Here is a 15,000-nt window from a genome sequence, read left to right as displayed (position 1 = left end):
GGTCTAAGACTATTATGTATTTAACATAAATAAGCATAAGCAATGTGATTAAAAAAGGGGCTTAGATGCCTCCTTTCAAGCTAATCCTCTTTCCCTTATAAGCCAGAGAAGACGGCACAATATTTCATAGACGAGAAGACTGAAGTACACACTAGATATATGTACATATATATATATGTATATAAATATATATATATATATATATATATATATATATATATATATATACATACATATGTATATACATATACGTATATATATAAATACATAATACATATATGTATATATATACATAGATATTATCTCTCTTTCTCTCTCTCTCTCTCTCTCTCTCTATATATATATATATATAGATATATATCATATATATATAAGTATATATATAAATACATATTATATATGTGTATCTATCTATATATAAATATATAGATATATATTATATATATATATATAAGTATATATAAATACATATTATATATGTGTATCTATCTATATATAAATTATATATAAATGTATATATATGTATATATTAAATGTATATATATGTATATATTAAATGTATATATGCATATGGGAGGGTAAGAAGGGATGTTTTCTATATATATATATATATATATATATATATATATATTTATATTTTAACGAGTCCGTTGCTTCCTTCCACAGACAGGTATGTGACGTAATAAATATCTTGTTTTACCCGAAATTGAAAGTTATATTTTTTTAGAAGTGAATTGATATGAATTTGACATACATATCAATTCACTACTAAAAAAAAATATGAATCCATATGAATTGAACTGTGATAACGTGTTACTTCCTCCTACTCTCACAGAGAGAGAGAGAAAGGTTGAGGAAAATAAGGTGACACTAATACCCGCCATGTTACGCTAACCGTTGTTGGGAAATATATATATATATATATTTTTTTTTTTGAACCGTGATAATTCCGATTGTGCCAAGTAATATAGTGTGAAAAGACCCAGGTTAAAGTGCAGGGAGGAAATTGTGAAAAAAAAGTGTAGGACTGATGACTTTTTGACCAAGTCAGAAATGGAAAATAACGGTCTCGATTCCGTCCCACGTTTTATTATTTTATTATATCTATCGTAAGGATTATGGAGTTAAAATCAGTAGGCGAAGGAAGGGTTAAAATTCAATTGCTTTAGTAAAAGAATATTCCTGTCATTTTCTTATATTTATTATTGCTTAAAACTATTTTCATGACCGCTGTGCACACACTCAGCAGAGAAATAAATTAACTCCATCCCACGATCCTTAGGACCGTCAAGTCATGCTACTCAATTAAAATGAATTAAGTCAAAATTGGCTTTTCTCGGGGTTTCCTTGAAATCCGAAACCCCGGGTGGTAGCGGCGATACCGAGGTAATATCATCATTTGCATTAGACCTGATATTGGCAAATTGGAAGCAGTAAAAATTAGTAGAATATATTTTAAGTTATATAGAAAAAAAATCGTCAATATGACATAAGTGATTCACACACACACACACACATATAAATATATATATATATATATATATATGTATATATAATATATTTATATAAATAGATATGGGTATAGATTTATGTAATGTATATATGTATATATAATATATTTATATATAGATATATGTATATATAATATATTTATATATAGATATATGTATATATAATATATTTATATATAGATATATGTATATATAATATATTTATATATAGATATATGTATATATAATATATTTATATATAGATATATGTATACATTTATGCAATATATATATATATTAAGTATTTATATAATATATATATATATTTATATATCTCACATTATATATATGTATATATATAATATATATAAATTAAATATATATATATATATATATATATATATATATATATATATAAATATATATAAATGCGTGTGTCACTCTAATTTATTGTTCCTAATCTCAACAGCTTTTAGAACAAAGCGTGAAGCGGATGTTCTAATACTATTTCATACTGCGTACGCTAACGTTTTTCCTGAATATTGCAGCCCATGCCATGTTAACCTGCAAATGAGAATATATTCGTCGGGTGAGAGGCAAGAGAGTAAATCTGATTTCCTTTAGTTAATGCTTATTAATTAGCAACTTAATTCCTAGCAAATGAGAATATCAAACAAAGAAATATAACAAGGTTAATATACTGAAGGACATGAAAGAAATTAGTCATTAACGGGGCTTCTTTCCCAGGCTTCCTCGTGATCAGTGACCGACTGGCTCGATGCTATTATGACAGAGAAAACCTTCCTAGTCTTCCTCCTATTGGATATTTTTTGTGTGGTTTTATGTATAGCTGGCCTTGTTAATTAACTATATGTGTAATGGGGGTGGGGAAGATATGCGACCTACGGAGTCTGTGCTGACCCTTTCCTTTATTCACTCGACGGCTAAAATAATCACCTAATGTTATCACACCGGAGGAAAACATTGCAACACACATACACTCACACACACATATACATATATACATATATGTGTATATATGTATATATATATATATATATAATATGATGTATGTAAAACATATACATACATGCATACATTATATATATATATATATATATATATATATACACACATTTACATATATACATATGTATATATATATATAATATGATGTATGTAAAACATATACATACATGCATACATTATATATATACACACATATATGCACATGTGTGTTTGTGTGTGTGCAATCACGGTTTAATCCCCTTCCGTTGTTGGAAAGGAAGTTAAAGTGGAACCAATGACAGACGAAGCTGAAAACCGGAGTCAAGATTCCAGTTCTAAAATTCACGAATTCATCAGATTCCTTGCTGCACGAACGCCAGAAACTAATCTGCGAAATTTGGGAATTTAAGAGTCAGTTCCAGTAGTAATAAGCGGCAGCGTCCTAAGCACACCGGCAGAAAGGAGACCGCAATTAAAGACGATATCCGGAGCGCAAAATGTTACATACACACACATATACAAACGTCTGTGTGTGTGTAAAAAACCTAACTATTGCGTATCATCACACATTTTGATTACAGTTTTATTTTAGTCCGATCCAACATTATGTCTGACTTAATGTTATGATTATGTTGCACCCGTCGATGTTGCCAAGATATAAAGACTAATAATAATATAATGGTCAATTTGATGATGACGGTAATGATAGCAGTAGCATAACTGCAACAAACACAGCAGTCACAGCAGCAATAAAATTAATCACGATCATCTACAAGGTACCCAGTCGCTGTTGCAATTCCAATCTAACGACTGCATTGCACTGAAAACAAACACTTCATAATCGTACTACGGATTTGACAGCGTCGCTAAATACAATATTGCCTGTGCTGCAACAAACGGTGTGCTGCAAGGACCATGTAAAAAAATTTCCTTTATTTGTCCGGACGATGCAAAGGATATCCTCTTCCTCTATGTAGCAGGTGTTAGACATGTTAAAGCTTATACCTTAATGTTATACTTTGATGTTCATGTTAGTAGGGAAGAGGAAATTATACTATTTACATGTAAAGGGCGACGTTGCTGAATTATCGCGTATGTTAATTATACATACCGGGCAGAAGGCTATCAATCCTCTACTTGACTCCGACTATCATGAACATTCAGGGAGTTTGGGAAGCTAAACAGAGCGCCCAACGTGGGGCTCGAACCCACGACCCCGAGATTAAGAGTCTCGTGCTCTACCGACTGAGCTAGCCGGGCTTTTAGACACTCATCTAACTATTTTTACGCATACACACACACACACACACACACACACACACACACACACACACACACACACACACACACACACACACACACACACACACAAAGGACTACTGATAGCTACGGGCGAGGGGGAGGGATTAGTCGGGGGGGGGGGAGGAACAAAGGGAAGGGAGAGGGAAGGATAGAAGGGAGAGACGAGAGGCAGGCGAAGAGGGAGGGGTCACGCTTCCTTTAATACAGATACGAGGGCAATAACGAGTCTACACGCTAGGAAAAGACACTACCACACTAGAAAATCGTCGAGCTCTTCATTAGATACACTTTTTTTTTCTTACCGTGTTGTTGAGGAACTGTTGACGAGTTCGAAACATCTCGGTTTTTACTTTGTTTCTCGTGTGGCAGTGTTTCAATTTTTCATGCTTTGTTATCACGGAGCGTGTCTATCTACATTATATATGTAAGGGCCTTTAAGAATGTATGCAGTGTTACACCGTTACATTAATTATACACATAAATACTTTGGACTCCGTCCCTTTCGTACTGCTTTAATTCATACAGCTTGTATACACAATTTACAATAGGAACACATACACAAAAAAGAAACAATGAATAGGATATAAATAAGAGAAGCATATCCACGAGGAACAAAAAATGAACGCTAGCTTGACCGGTTCACCTTTTTCCGCCAAATTCCAGTCTACAGAGACATGAAGATTGGAAATACCATAACGTTGGATCAAACCGACTCTCTCCTTTTCCGATGTGGAACACAAACAGAATAAAAAGCTTTAAAAAATATGTTTAGAGTTTTTACAGCTCGTCGCGCGGACCACTGTAGGGAGAGGCTATCCCTGGACGGGCCGTAGGAGCATGTGAGAGAGATCTCGTGCATCCTGTTTCGGCACAAAAGAATACAGAGGGTTCGGTACTTAAGAGCAGGTTAGAGTTATCATGTGGTAGCGGAATCTAACCTGACTGAAGGAAAAGTCTGAATGTTACGTTGTGTCGTCAATGTACTCTCGTTAAGCAAGAGTACGAAGGTTTACAAATAAAGAACATAAGAAAATACGAAATAACTGAGAATTCACCAAACAAGCATGTTCCACAAGTTCAGTGGGACATTTAAAAAGCAGAAAAGGATTTAGCCTTCTCATTTACTTAAAATCAAGAAAATAAAACGTAATGACATAAAAACAAAAGCCAGTTCGTTAAGTTATTATTATTAAACCATAAAAGAAACACACAAATAAAACCTCCTCGAGCAATCTCAATAAAAACAGAAAAACAATACCTTTTAAAAACCGCTGTAACTGCTCAGCTTCGTAAATCCTTCGTTAAAACAGGGTAATCCAAAATGAATAAAAGTTCGTTAAAACGCCGGCTTTCTGAAGGAAAGACCGAGCGTAGTTCACTGAGCCAAGATATCCGCAACTCCACTTACAAGGTCGTTGACCCGACCTTTTATACGAATAAGGTCGTGCGCCAAGTTCGTTAACTACGGAGTCTGCGCAGCAAGACTCGTTATTCTTAAGAGTGTCGTCTGCTCCTTGAGACGTTACAGCTTCTATCTTATATTTTGTGAGATTGCTCATTTGCATTACATATTTGCAGAGGAGGTCTTTAATAAAAACACATGACATTTCTTATATAAATAAAAGGAACATAAAATATATACATGATTTTGAAAATAAAAGGAAATAAAATTACGCTGGGTAGCCAACCAGGTTCTGGCGCCAAACAACTGCACTCCGTTTTCTGTCGCCAGTTTTCAGAAATATGTATTTTCCAGCGTTATTTCAAGTATTTCAGGGCCAAAAGTCTGTCTCACAAATCATGCCATCCTCCTCCTCAGTAAGGATTGCAGCATCTCATCCAAGGTGTCCGTGTTCGCTCGTCAGCGTCTCCTGCAGGCAGGTCCTCTGCAGAATCGCCTTCTGCGCCATCTATATTTGTTTCTGTCACAGCCAGGCGCCAGGGATAGTCGGGGGCATGTTACGAAAACTTATGTGGCCTGACACAGGGGCGATAGCGGCATGTAGTAAGCTGAGGTCACTACAACCCCTCCCCCACCCAGTAGAGCGAAGTCCACGACGTCTCATCTAGCTGGCCCTCGAAGTCCAACTGCTCCTCCGGTCGAGTCTTTCCCACGTCCTCTGCTAGGTCGTTTCTGGGTCCACTCAGCAAGTCACAGGGGCATCTTGAGACGACGTGACGACGCTCGTCTTGACCCTCCTTTCCGAAGGTAGCTGTGAAGTCCTCCCGACAGTCCAGGGGGATGACCTCCTGCTCCCTCTGAATCGTCTCATGGGTGTGATAAGGCCATCCAGAGTCCGGCAGGTCCTCCTCCTCCTCCTCTGACGGGGTAATGTTCGAGGCGACTCAGCACTGTTCTCCGGAACCAACTGCTCATCTAGTGTAGTTCACAGCGCACAGCCTCAGTGTTCTCTGCTAAGGCTTCATGGTCCACCTCGAGTCTCTCGAACCACAGGACATCACAGGCATGGGTCAGGGTGTAATCCATGGCTCACAATCTGACAACAGAAAAAAAAAGAATCCCTTCCCAAACCCCTTGAGTTGCGCTGGCTCATTTATTACTTTAAGAGTTCAAATATGACATATCTCATATATGAAACGGTATTGCTCATCCATGTTTATTAAGACTGCTTAGTAAACTGAGGGAGGATAATATGGCTTGTTACACAAACAATTCAGACTGGCAAGGACTGGCAGGTGACTCATGTAGTTAATTCACCATAAGAATTAGGATTAACTTTAACATAAAAGTGCTTAAAACTAATAAAAAAAAACATGTATGCAAATTTTTAAAAAATTGGAATGACAAACATATGTACATATAATCACTTAGGACTGACAAGGCAGGATGCAAGCAGCATCACTCCTGGTTCAGCTTCATCATCTAACAGTGGGTCCACATAATCTGGGCCATATTCATCGTAAAGGTCAGGATAAGTAACTTCACCCAAGACCTGAAACGGTTTGATGTCATTTATATGACATTGTCTCTCAGTAAATGGACGTGAGACATCTTTTAACAAGAAAGTTACAGGACCAATCTTCTTTTTAATACGTGCTGGACCTGACCATCGTGGGTTCAGCAGCTTATCAGGTCCGTGTTTCTGTACACGGTTCTTATAAAGTACAAGGTGTCCTTCCTCAAGAGGCTTTGCAGTTGCTGTCTGTCTGTCATAATCTCTCTTCCACCTCTCCCTAGCTGTTTTTGTCGTCTCAAGTGCTACCTGACGAGCTATCTTAAGAGCTCTATGGAAGGATCTGGATGCTTCTGAATTATAAACTAGGTCATTGGTGAGACCAATTGGAAAGTGGCCATGATGGCCAGTCATCAGGTACAAAGGTTGGTCCCCTGTACTACGGTGGATTGCACTATTAAGAGCTAGTCTCACTTGAGGGACCAGCTGTTCCCACATACCTGGTGCTGTGTTAGCAAGAGAAGCAATAGCATCTTTAACAACCCTATTTGTCCGTTCTATCATCCCGTTTGCTTGAGGATGATAAGCTGTAGTTAGAGTGGTCTGTATCTGCAACAAACGGCAACATTCTTTGAATAGACGGTTGTTAAACTCAGACCCTCCATCTGTTTGTATGAGACGAGGAGGACCGAACACAGAAATAAACTCATTAAACATGGCATCAGCCACTGAACCTGCATCCTTAGTCTTAAGAGGAATAATTTGGACATAGCGAGTCAAATGATCCACAATTGTCAAGCAATATCTATAGCCTGCTTGGGATATCCCCAATTCAATGAGGTCGGCACTCACTTTCTCAAGAGGCACTGATATATCTGGTGCCTTTGCTAAAGGAGCTTTTCTTGGGCTGCCCTTACGCCGCTGGCATGCTTCACATGCAGCCACATATTCTTTAACATCCCGAAGCATATTCGGAAAATAAAACATATCCTTTAGTTTAACAAAGGTCCTAAATACTCCAGGATGAGCAGCTAAGGGTGACGAGTGTGCTAACTTTATAGCGCTTCTGCGAAGCTGCCTTGGGACAACAAGCTGACTGACAATTCTGTCAGGCAAAGTTCTTACATGATAGAGAACACCATTCTGAAGTTCAAACTCATCTAGAGGGAGTGGAGATTTCCTCTGAGGAGTAGCTTTCTCTTCCAAGAATGCCACAATGTCATGCCACATTGGATCTTTTAATTGTTCTGAACGCATTGTTTTTGGGTCAGGATTAGACATGCAAATGGAACTCACGTTTCGACTCAGCATATCTGGTACATGGTGGGATGTACCAGGTTTGTACAGTATTCTGAAGGAATAACCTGAGAGTTCATAAGCCCATCTGGACATTCGTGGGGACTTTGTGGTCTTTGTAAATACAAAGCACAAAGGTCTGTGGTCAGTATATACTGTAAACTTGTGACCAAAAACATAAGGATCAAAAGATCTTACACTCTCAACCACTGCAAGAGCCTCAGCATCAGTGGCAGAGTATCTGGTTTCAGGGCCTCGCAGCTTCCGGCTGAAATAAGCTATGGCATGTGGTGGGTTCTGACCTTGCCTTTGCATCAGACATCCCCCTATGGCAACTTGGGATGCATCAGTATGAATTTCAAAAGGCAGATCAAAGTTGGGCTTCTGCAACACTGGTGCACTAATTAAAGCATCCTTGAGTGCCTGGAATGCTTCTTGACAGTCTTTAGTCCACTTAAATCTCTGCTCCTTTTTGATAAGTTGTGTTAATGGATAGGCCATCTTAGCATAATTGGGAACATGTTTACGGAAAAATCCAGAGGCTCCTAAAAATCTCCGCACACCTCTAACTGTCTTTGGAGGGGGCATCTCCGAGATGGCACGTACTTTGTCTGGATCTGGTAAGATCCCATTTGGAGTAATGCGGAAGCCTAGGAATCGGAAATTCTGAACAACAAACTCACACTTGCTAGCATTGAGTTTAAAACCAGCACAGTCAAGAATATCCAAGGTTTCTTTAAGATGTTGAAGGTGTTCTTCAAATGTTTTGCTGTAGATAACAATGTCATCCAAATATGCTAAAGTATGCCTACCCAAGACTGGACTAAGTACAGCATTCATGGTTCTCTGAAAGGTAGTTGGGGCGGTGGAAAGCCCAAAAGGCATACGACGCCATTGGAAGAGGCGATAGCCATCACTGAAGGCAGTCTTAGGCCTATCCTCAGGTGCCACTGGGATACTCCAATAGGCACTTCGACTGTCAAGCAAGGAGAAAACTGCAGTGTCCCTCAGTTCATCAACTAACTCATCAATCCTTGGTAAGGGATAAGTGTCTGCTATGGTTACAGAGTTAAGTTGCCTATAGTCGACGCAGAAACGTACTGTACCATCCTTCTTCTTGACAAGGACGACAGGAGAGAGCCAAGGGGAGGTACTAGGCTCGATAACACCGACCTCAAGCATGGCATCACACTCCTGCCTGATCTGCTGCTTGACTGCCTCAGGTAAACGCCATTGGCGTGTGCAGAGAGGTATAGTCGCATGTGTAGGGATGTGATGCTGGATTCCTGGTACAGTACCAATTGTGAATTTGTCCCCACTGAACAAATTGGGATAATTAGCCAGCAAAGAAAATATATCATGTTGCTCTTTATCAGGCAAATGACTTAAATTGGGACCAGCTTTAACCTCATCTCGTACTGCTGTCAGCATTGACACCTCAGGAGGATCATCTAAGCTTATTTCCGGGAACACAACAAAATCATTATCATTATACCCAAAATCCAACTGACCATAAGCAAGATCAAAATCATCTTCTTTATCAAAACTAAAATGGGGGTCAGGTATACCATCATCATCATCTATGTTATGTTCAGATGAATCTTTACTCATCTGTCTCTCTTGAGTCTCTCCCACAAGACTGGGCTCTTTAGAGAGGTGATCTAATTCCATCACTGTGCACAGTTGACCAGTTGCTATGTGCGTGCCGTTCTGCAGGCATACTGGACGTGTTCCTCCATTTACCACCCACACAGAAGCAACACCACCTTTAGGTATAACTACTGTCCGAGGGACAATTATCTTATCTGTACCTCCTTCAATAATGACCTCCTTATGGTTAAAAGCTTCAGGAACAGTCACATGGATGTATCGTCCACTACGAGAAAGGCATTGTGTGGTCCTTCTTATGGCAAGCCTTTGGCTATGTTCAGGTGGAACAAACTCTGATATGCCAGAAATGCCTAATGTACACCCATCAGTGTAAGTGACAGGGAGAGTCACTCCTCCAAGTCTAAGATAAGCCTTTTGAGGAACATTCTTATGCACTAATCTGTAACAAAACCTCCGAAGAAAATCCATCCCAATCAGGATGTCCCCTGGAAAGTCGACACCTTCCACCACACACACCCTGTGATGGCACCGCCGTGTCTTCCTACCATTTCCCAAGGAAATCTCTACATCCCACTCAGAGGTGGCTTCAAAGAGTCGACCTGACACTCCCCGAAGGCCACGAACTTGGTGGTAGATTCTCTTTGGGGTTATTGACTTAGTCCCTTCCATCTTTAAGAGAGTGACCTCAGACCCTGTATCTATGAAAGCTGTCATAGGCATTCCATGCACACGTATCTTTACAAGGGGCCTCCCACAAGGTCCTTGTGTAACAATTTCATTCAAGGTCACTGTCTGGACCGCAGCCTCGATCAACGGTTGTCTGCCTGCGGATATACTCGTGTGGTCCACGGAAGTGGACCCTGTTTTGGCTCCTCCGATACCCAGAGATGGCTGGAGCATCTCCACTCTGGAGGTTCTGAAAGGGACACTCTCTACGAAAATGTCCTTCTCGCCGACACCCCCAGCAAACCAGAACAGAATGCTGATCTCTCTGACGGATTGGACGAGGTGGGACTCGTGAGACTTCTGAAATCTCTCCTCTGCGAGGTGCTGCAGGGAGCTTTGGTGGCTCATCATCATTCCTAATGCCCACTCGAGCATTCCACAGTCTTTGTGCAGTCTCAACAAGTGACTGGACAGAGTCACCTTCTTTTAAGGCAAGCAATTCCCTCAGCCAGCCAGGCAATCCTTGGAGAAAGACCCTTCGTACCAATTCTTCAGGGTTTCCAACTGCTTCTCGATGGTCCCGATAACCCTGATAGACCATCCCCTCAAGAGTGGTATGAAAATCTAAGGGTGCCTGACCTGCCATCATGCGTACCTCATACAAAAGAGTAAAGAAGTCAGAGGCAGAGCATGTCCCTCTGAACTTTTGCCGTATCTTTTGGCGAAACTCAGCCCATGTATAAATATCATCAAAAATGGGTGAGTTGATAATCACGTCTGCCTGACCTCGACAGTGTGCCTTTGCAGCACGAATTAATGCCTCATCAGTAGCTGGCTTAATGGTATTCTCCAGCTGCCTAAGCCATCCCTCCACTTCCTGGTTTCTCCGAAGTGGTTGAGAAGCAGGGGCTTCAGCTTTAAACTTCGTGATACCATCACGATCAGACACTATGACATAGGTTGGCTGTGGGGCTGCATGTTGCTGAACTACAGGAGGTGTAAACAGAGTACGAGGTGGCACCTGTGGTCTACTAGATAAAGGCCCAGTATTTTCCTGCACAAAACGGGACTGAGGCAAATGAGGAGTTACTGGTGTTAATGCCGGGGGAGAAAACTCCCTAATCGGTGCTCTAAGCTGAGTTCTCTTAGGAACAGCTCCTGTCGAGGGTGACATGTTACCAGGAGAGAGTGCCGTGGCACCTTGCGGCTCTGGAGAACCAATATTAGCCTCGGTATTTGAATTTAATGTCAACTTCTCCAGCATTGCCTTCATCTCTTCACGATCTTTCTCCCTCTGCCTGTCAAGGCGTGCCATCTGACCTGACAACTCTTTGAGCATCCCCCTTAATTCAGTGACCTCATCTACCAGCGCTATCTCTTCATCAAGATCAGATATCTGCGGCTTCCTTTTCCTGAGTTTCACCATGATTAAAATCAGAAGAATACGACAACCAAAAGCGGTAATCTATGCACCTCACTTTCAGTAAACAGCAACAAGAAAATTCAGCATGTAACACACACGAACAAGAAAATGTAAATATAAAATGTACACAAAACACTTATCTGAAAGTTAAAAAGGTAAAAACTGGTAAATACCAAAACCAAAATTCATAAGAAATACTGCATTAAAATTAGATGATAAAGTACGAAAACTAATTGTTTCACAGTAATTACTTTACTTTCAAAATACACTTAAATCAAAATATTACGTTAAGTCAGTCTTTATCACGTTTAGCTTTCAGGTTGTTTGGCAAAATCTCTTAAAATTCCAAAGACATGATACGTAACATCAATAAGACACAACAAAATTACGCAACCAACTGGCTCCGTAAAACAGACTTTTCAATCCCGACGCTGCCAACCAAAAACGTCCTGTAGGGAGAGGCTATCCCTGGACGGGCCGTAGGAGCATGTGAGAGAGATCTCGTGCATCCTGTTTCGGCACAAAAGAATACAGAGGGTTCGGTACTTAAGAGCAGGTTAGAGTTATCATGTGGTAGCGGAATCTAACCTGACTGAAGGAAAAGTCTGAATGTTACGTTGTGTCGTCAATGTACTCTCGTTAAGCAAGAGTACGAAGGTTTACAAATAAAGAACATAAGAAAATACGAAATAACTGAGAATTCACCAAACAAGCATGTTCCACAAGTTCAGTGGGACATTTAAAAAGCAGAAAAGGATTTAGCCTTCTCATTTACTTAAAATCAAGAAAATAAAACGTAATGACATAAAAACAAAAGCCAGTTCGTTAAGTTATTATTATTAAACCATAAAAGAAACACAAATAAAACCTCCTCGAGCAATCTCAATAAAAACAGAAAAACAATACCTTTTAAAAACCGCTGTAACTGCTCAGCTTCGTAAATCCTTCGTTAAAACAGGGTAATCCAAAATGAATAAAAGTTCGTTAAAACGCCGGCTTTCTGAAGGAAAGACCGAGCGTAGTTCACTGAGCCAAGATATCCGCAACTCCACTTACAAGGTCGTTGACCCGACCTTTTATACGAATAAGGTCGTGCGCCAAGTTCGTTAACTACGGAGTCTGCGCAGCAAGACTCGTTATTCTTAAGAGTGTCGTCTGCTCCTTGAGACGTTACAGCTTCTATCTTATATTTTGTGAGATTGCTCATTTGCATTACATATTTGCAGAGGAGGTCTTTAATAAAAACACATGACATTTCTTATATAAATAAAAGGAACATAAAATATATACATGATTTTGAAAATAAAAGGAAATAAAATTACGCTGGGTAGCCAACCAGGTTCTGGCGCCAAACAACTGCACTCCGTTTTCTGTCGCCAGTTTTCAGAAATATGTATTTTCCAGCGTTATTTCAAGTATTTCAGGGCCAAAAGTCTGTCTCACAAATCATGCCATCCTCCTCCTCAGTAAGGATTGCAGCATCTCATCCAAGGTGTCCGTGTTCGCTCGTCAGCGTCTCCTGCAGGCAGGTCCTCTGCAGAATCGCCTTCTGCGCCATCTATATTTGTTTCTGTCACAGCCAGGCGCCAGGGATAGTCGGGGGCATGTTACGAAAACTTATGTGGCCTGACACAGGGGCGATAGCGGCATGTAGTAAGCTGAGGTCACTACACCACGCCAAGCTGCGATTCATTCTCCCCATAAACCCCGACAATTGTTTATGTGGAGACCGCCCGCAGCAATAAGGAAAGCCCCTCTTTTATTTACGTTTTTCCCTGTCCCCGAAGTGGGCCGGAGGCCCAGTGGCAGATTCCCTGAGGGATGACAAATGCCCTTCCTCGTGGGGACGAGGCAGGTCACTGCTTTTATTTTTGTTATACTTACAGGTCGGCGTTGGTCATCGTGAACAAACATATAAAATAAAAAGCAGTTTGGTAAAAAAGGAAATTAATAAAAATGAGAAGAAGATGGGTTCAGTTGTTTTTCATGCCTGCAGGGGCCGTTAATGCCAGGGAAGTTATTATATTATATACGTTTTTTTCCGCGTACAGTACTGTTTAACCATGTCCCGCATGTGGTTCAGGGCTGCAATGGCAGATCACCTGGCAGATGAGAAATGTCATCTATAGAAGGGTAGATTAGGACGCTTTGTGTGAATCCCTTGTTTTGCGAGTGCGGTGTTTCTTTGATGTATTCGTTCCCCGGTGTTTGTATGTATCCTGTCTGCTTTCCTTCTGTTAGCAAATATGTTATTTATTTGTCTGTGCGGTGAGTTGTGGTTAGAAGAGTAGTGATTTTTTGCTTGTTTAAGTTTCCTTCAACTTTTCGCATGCATGCGTGTGATGAATGTTCTGTTGGCTAGTTAAATTGTGACTGAATTGGCAAAGAAGTGTGACGATTTGTGAAGTATCGACTGTGCATGAAGCATAGGTGTTGTATGGAGTTGGAGGTCTGTTGTTTAGTATGAAATGTTGGCGATAAATTTTGTAGCAAGAACATCTTTCAGTTCCTGTGCGTGGCTCGAACCGCTATTAAGGAAGTCATGTACGTCATTAGCTTTTAGGATTATGCTATGTGTTTATTGGCATGCATTTGAGCATTTCCCCCGAGAATTCAAGCAAGGAGATCGGCCGGTAAATAGTCAGGTAGTGGGTTAGTTTGTGTGGCCTGGGAATGAGTGCGATTGTTGCCTTTTTAAATGCCATTGTTGTGGCGCTACAAAACCCCCAAACACTCTGTTTTATTTAACTCGTGTTCGCAACAAATTATCGAAATGTGGTCTGACTTATAAAGTTTAAGAAAAATCACATATAAAGTCCTTAGAAACACATTAAACTTATTAAAATGTTGGTATTAGAAACAAAAATAACAGGGAAAAAGTATCTGGCTACTCCGCAAGTCATATTGTTTATTTATATACATCTCTCCTCCCTTCGCTGGACTGTAACAAGTTTTCAAATGTATTTTTCAGATTCAGACATTTTTCTTCTTTTACTGTACATTCATACATTCATACGGAAAATGGAAGTATTATTTCTTGATGCTTTGCATATTTTCGTATCCAGCGCGAGTAAGGTCCACGCTCACATACAGAGCCAAAATCTTAAAGGACGTGAGAATTCTAAGGACCATAGGCATTTGTTGATTTTAACGCCTGTGATAGATCAGCAAAATACACAACCTTGCCATTGAAAGATATGAATTTAGAAAGTTAAGTCTGTGTTACAGAGTGATTTTGAAAATATTCATCCCACCGAAGTCGGTACCACGTGAATAATTGATAATCTCT

The 15,000-nt window shown here is 40.0% G+C and overlaps 1 non-coding gene across 1 annotated transcript; it reads right to left on the bottom strand.

The window, feature by feature from the left end:
* Positions 1-3,685: 3,685 nt before the first annotated feature.
* On the bottom strand, positions 3,686-3,758 carry Trnak-cuu. The gene has a single exon. It is a non-coding gene; the product is annotated as a tRNA-Lys (tRNA).
* Positions 3,759-15,000: the final 11,242 nt, after the last annotated feature.

This window comes from Penaeus chinensis, chromosome 13 (assembly GCF_019202785.1).
Source record: "Penaeus chinensis breed Huanghai No. 1 chromosome 13, ASM1920278v2, whole genome shotgun sequence".
Classification (NCBI taxonomy): domain Eukaryota; kingdom Metazoa; phylum Arthropoda; class Malacostraca; order Decapoda; family Penaeidae; genus Penaeus; species Penaeus chinensis.
Note: the sequence above shows the minus strand (reverse complement) of the source record. Positions and strands in the feature narration are given on the sequence as shown.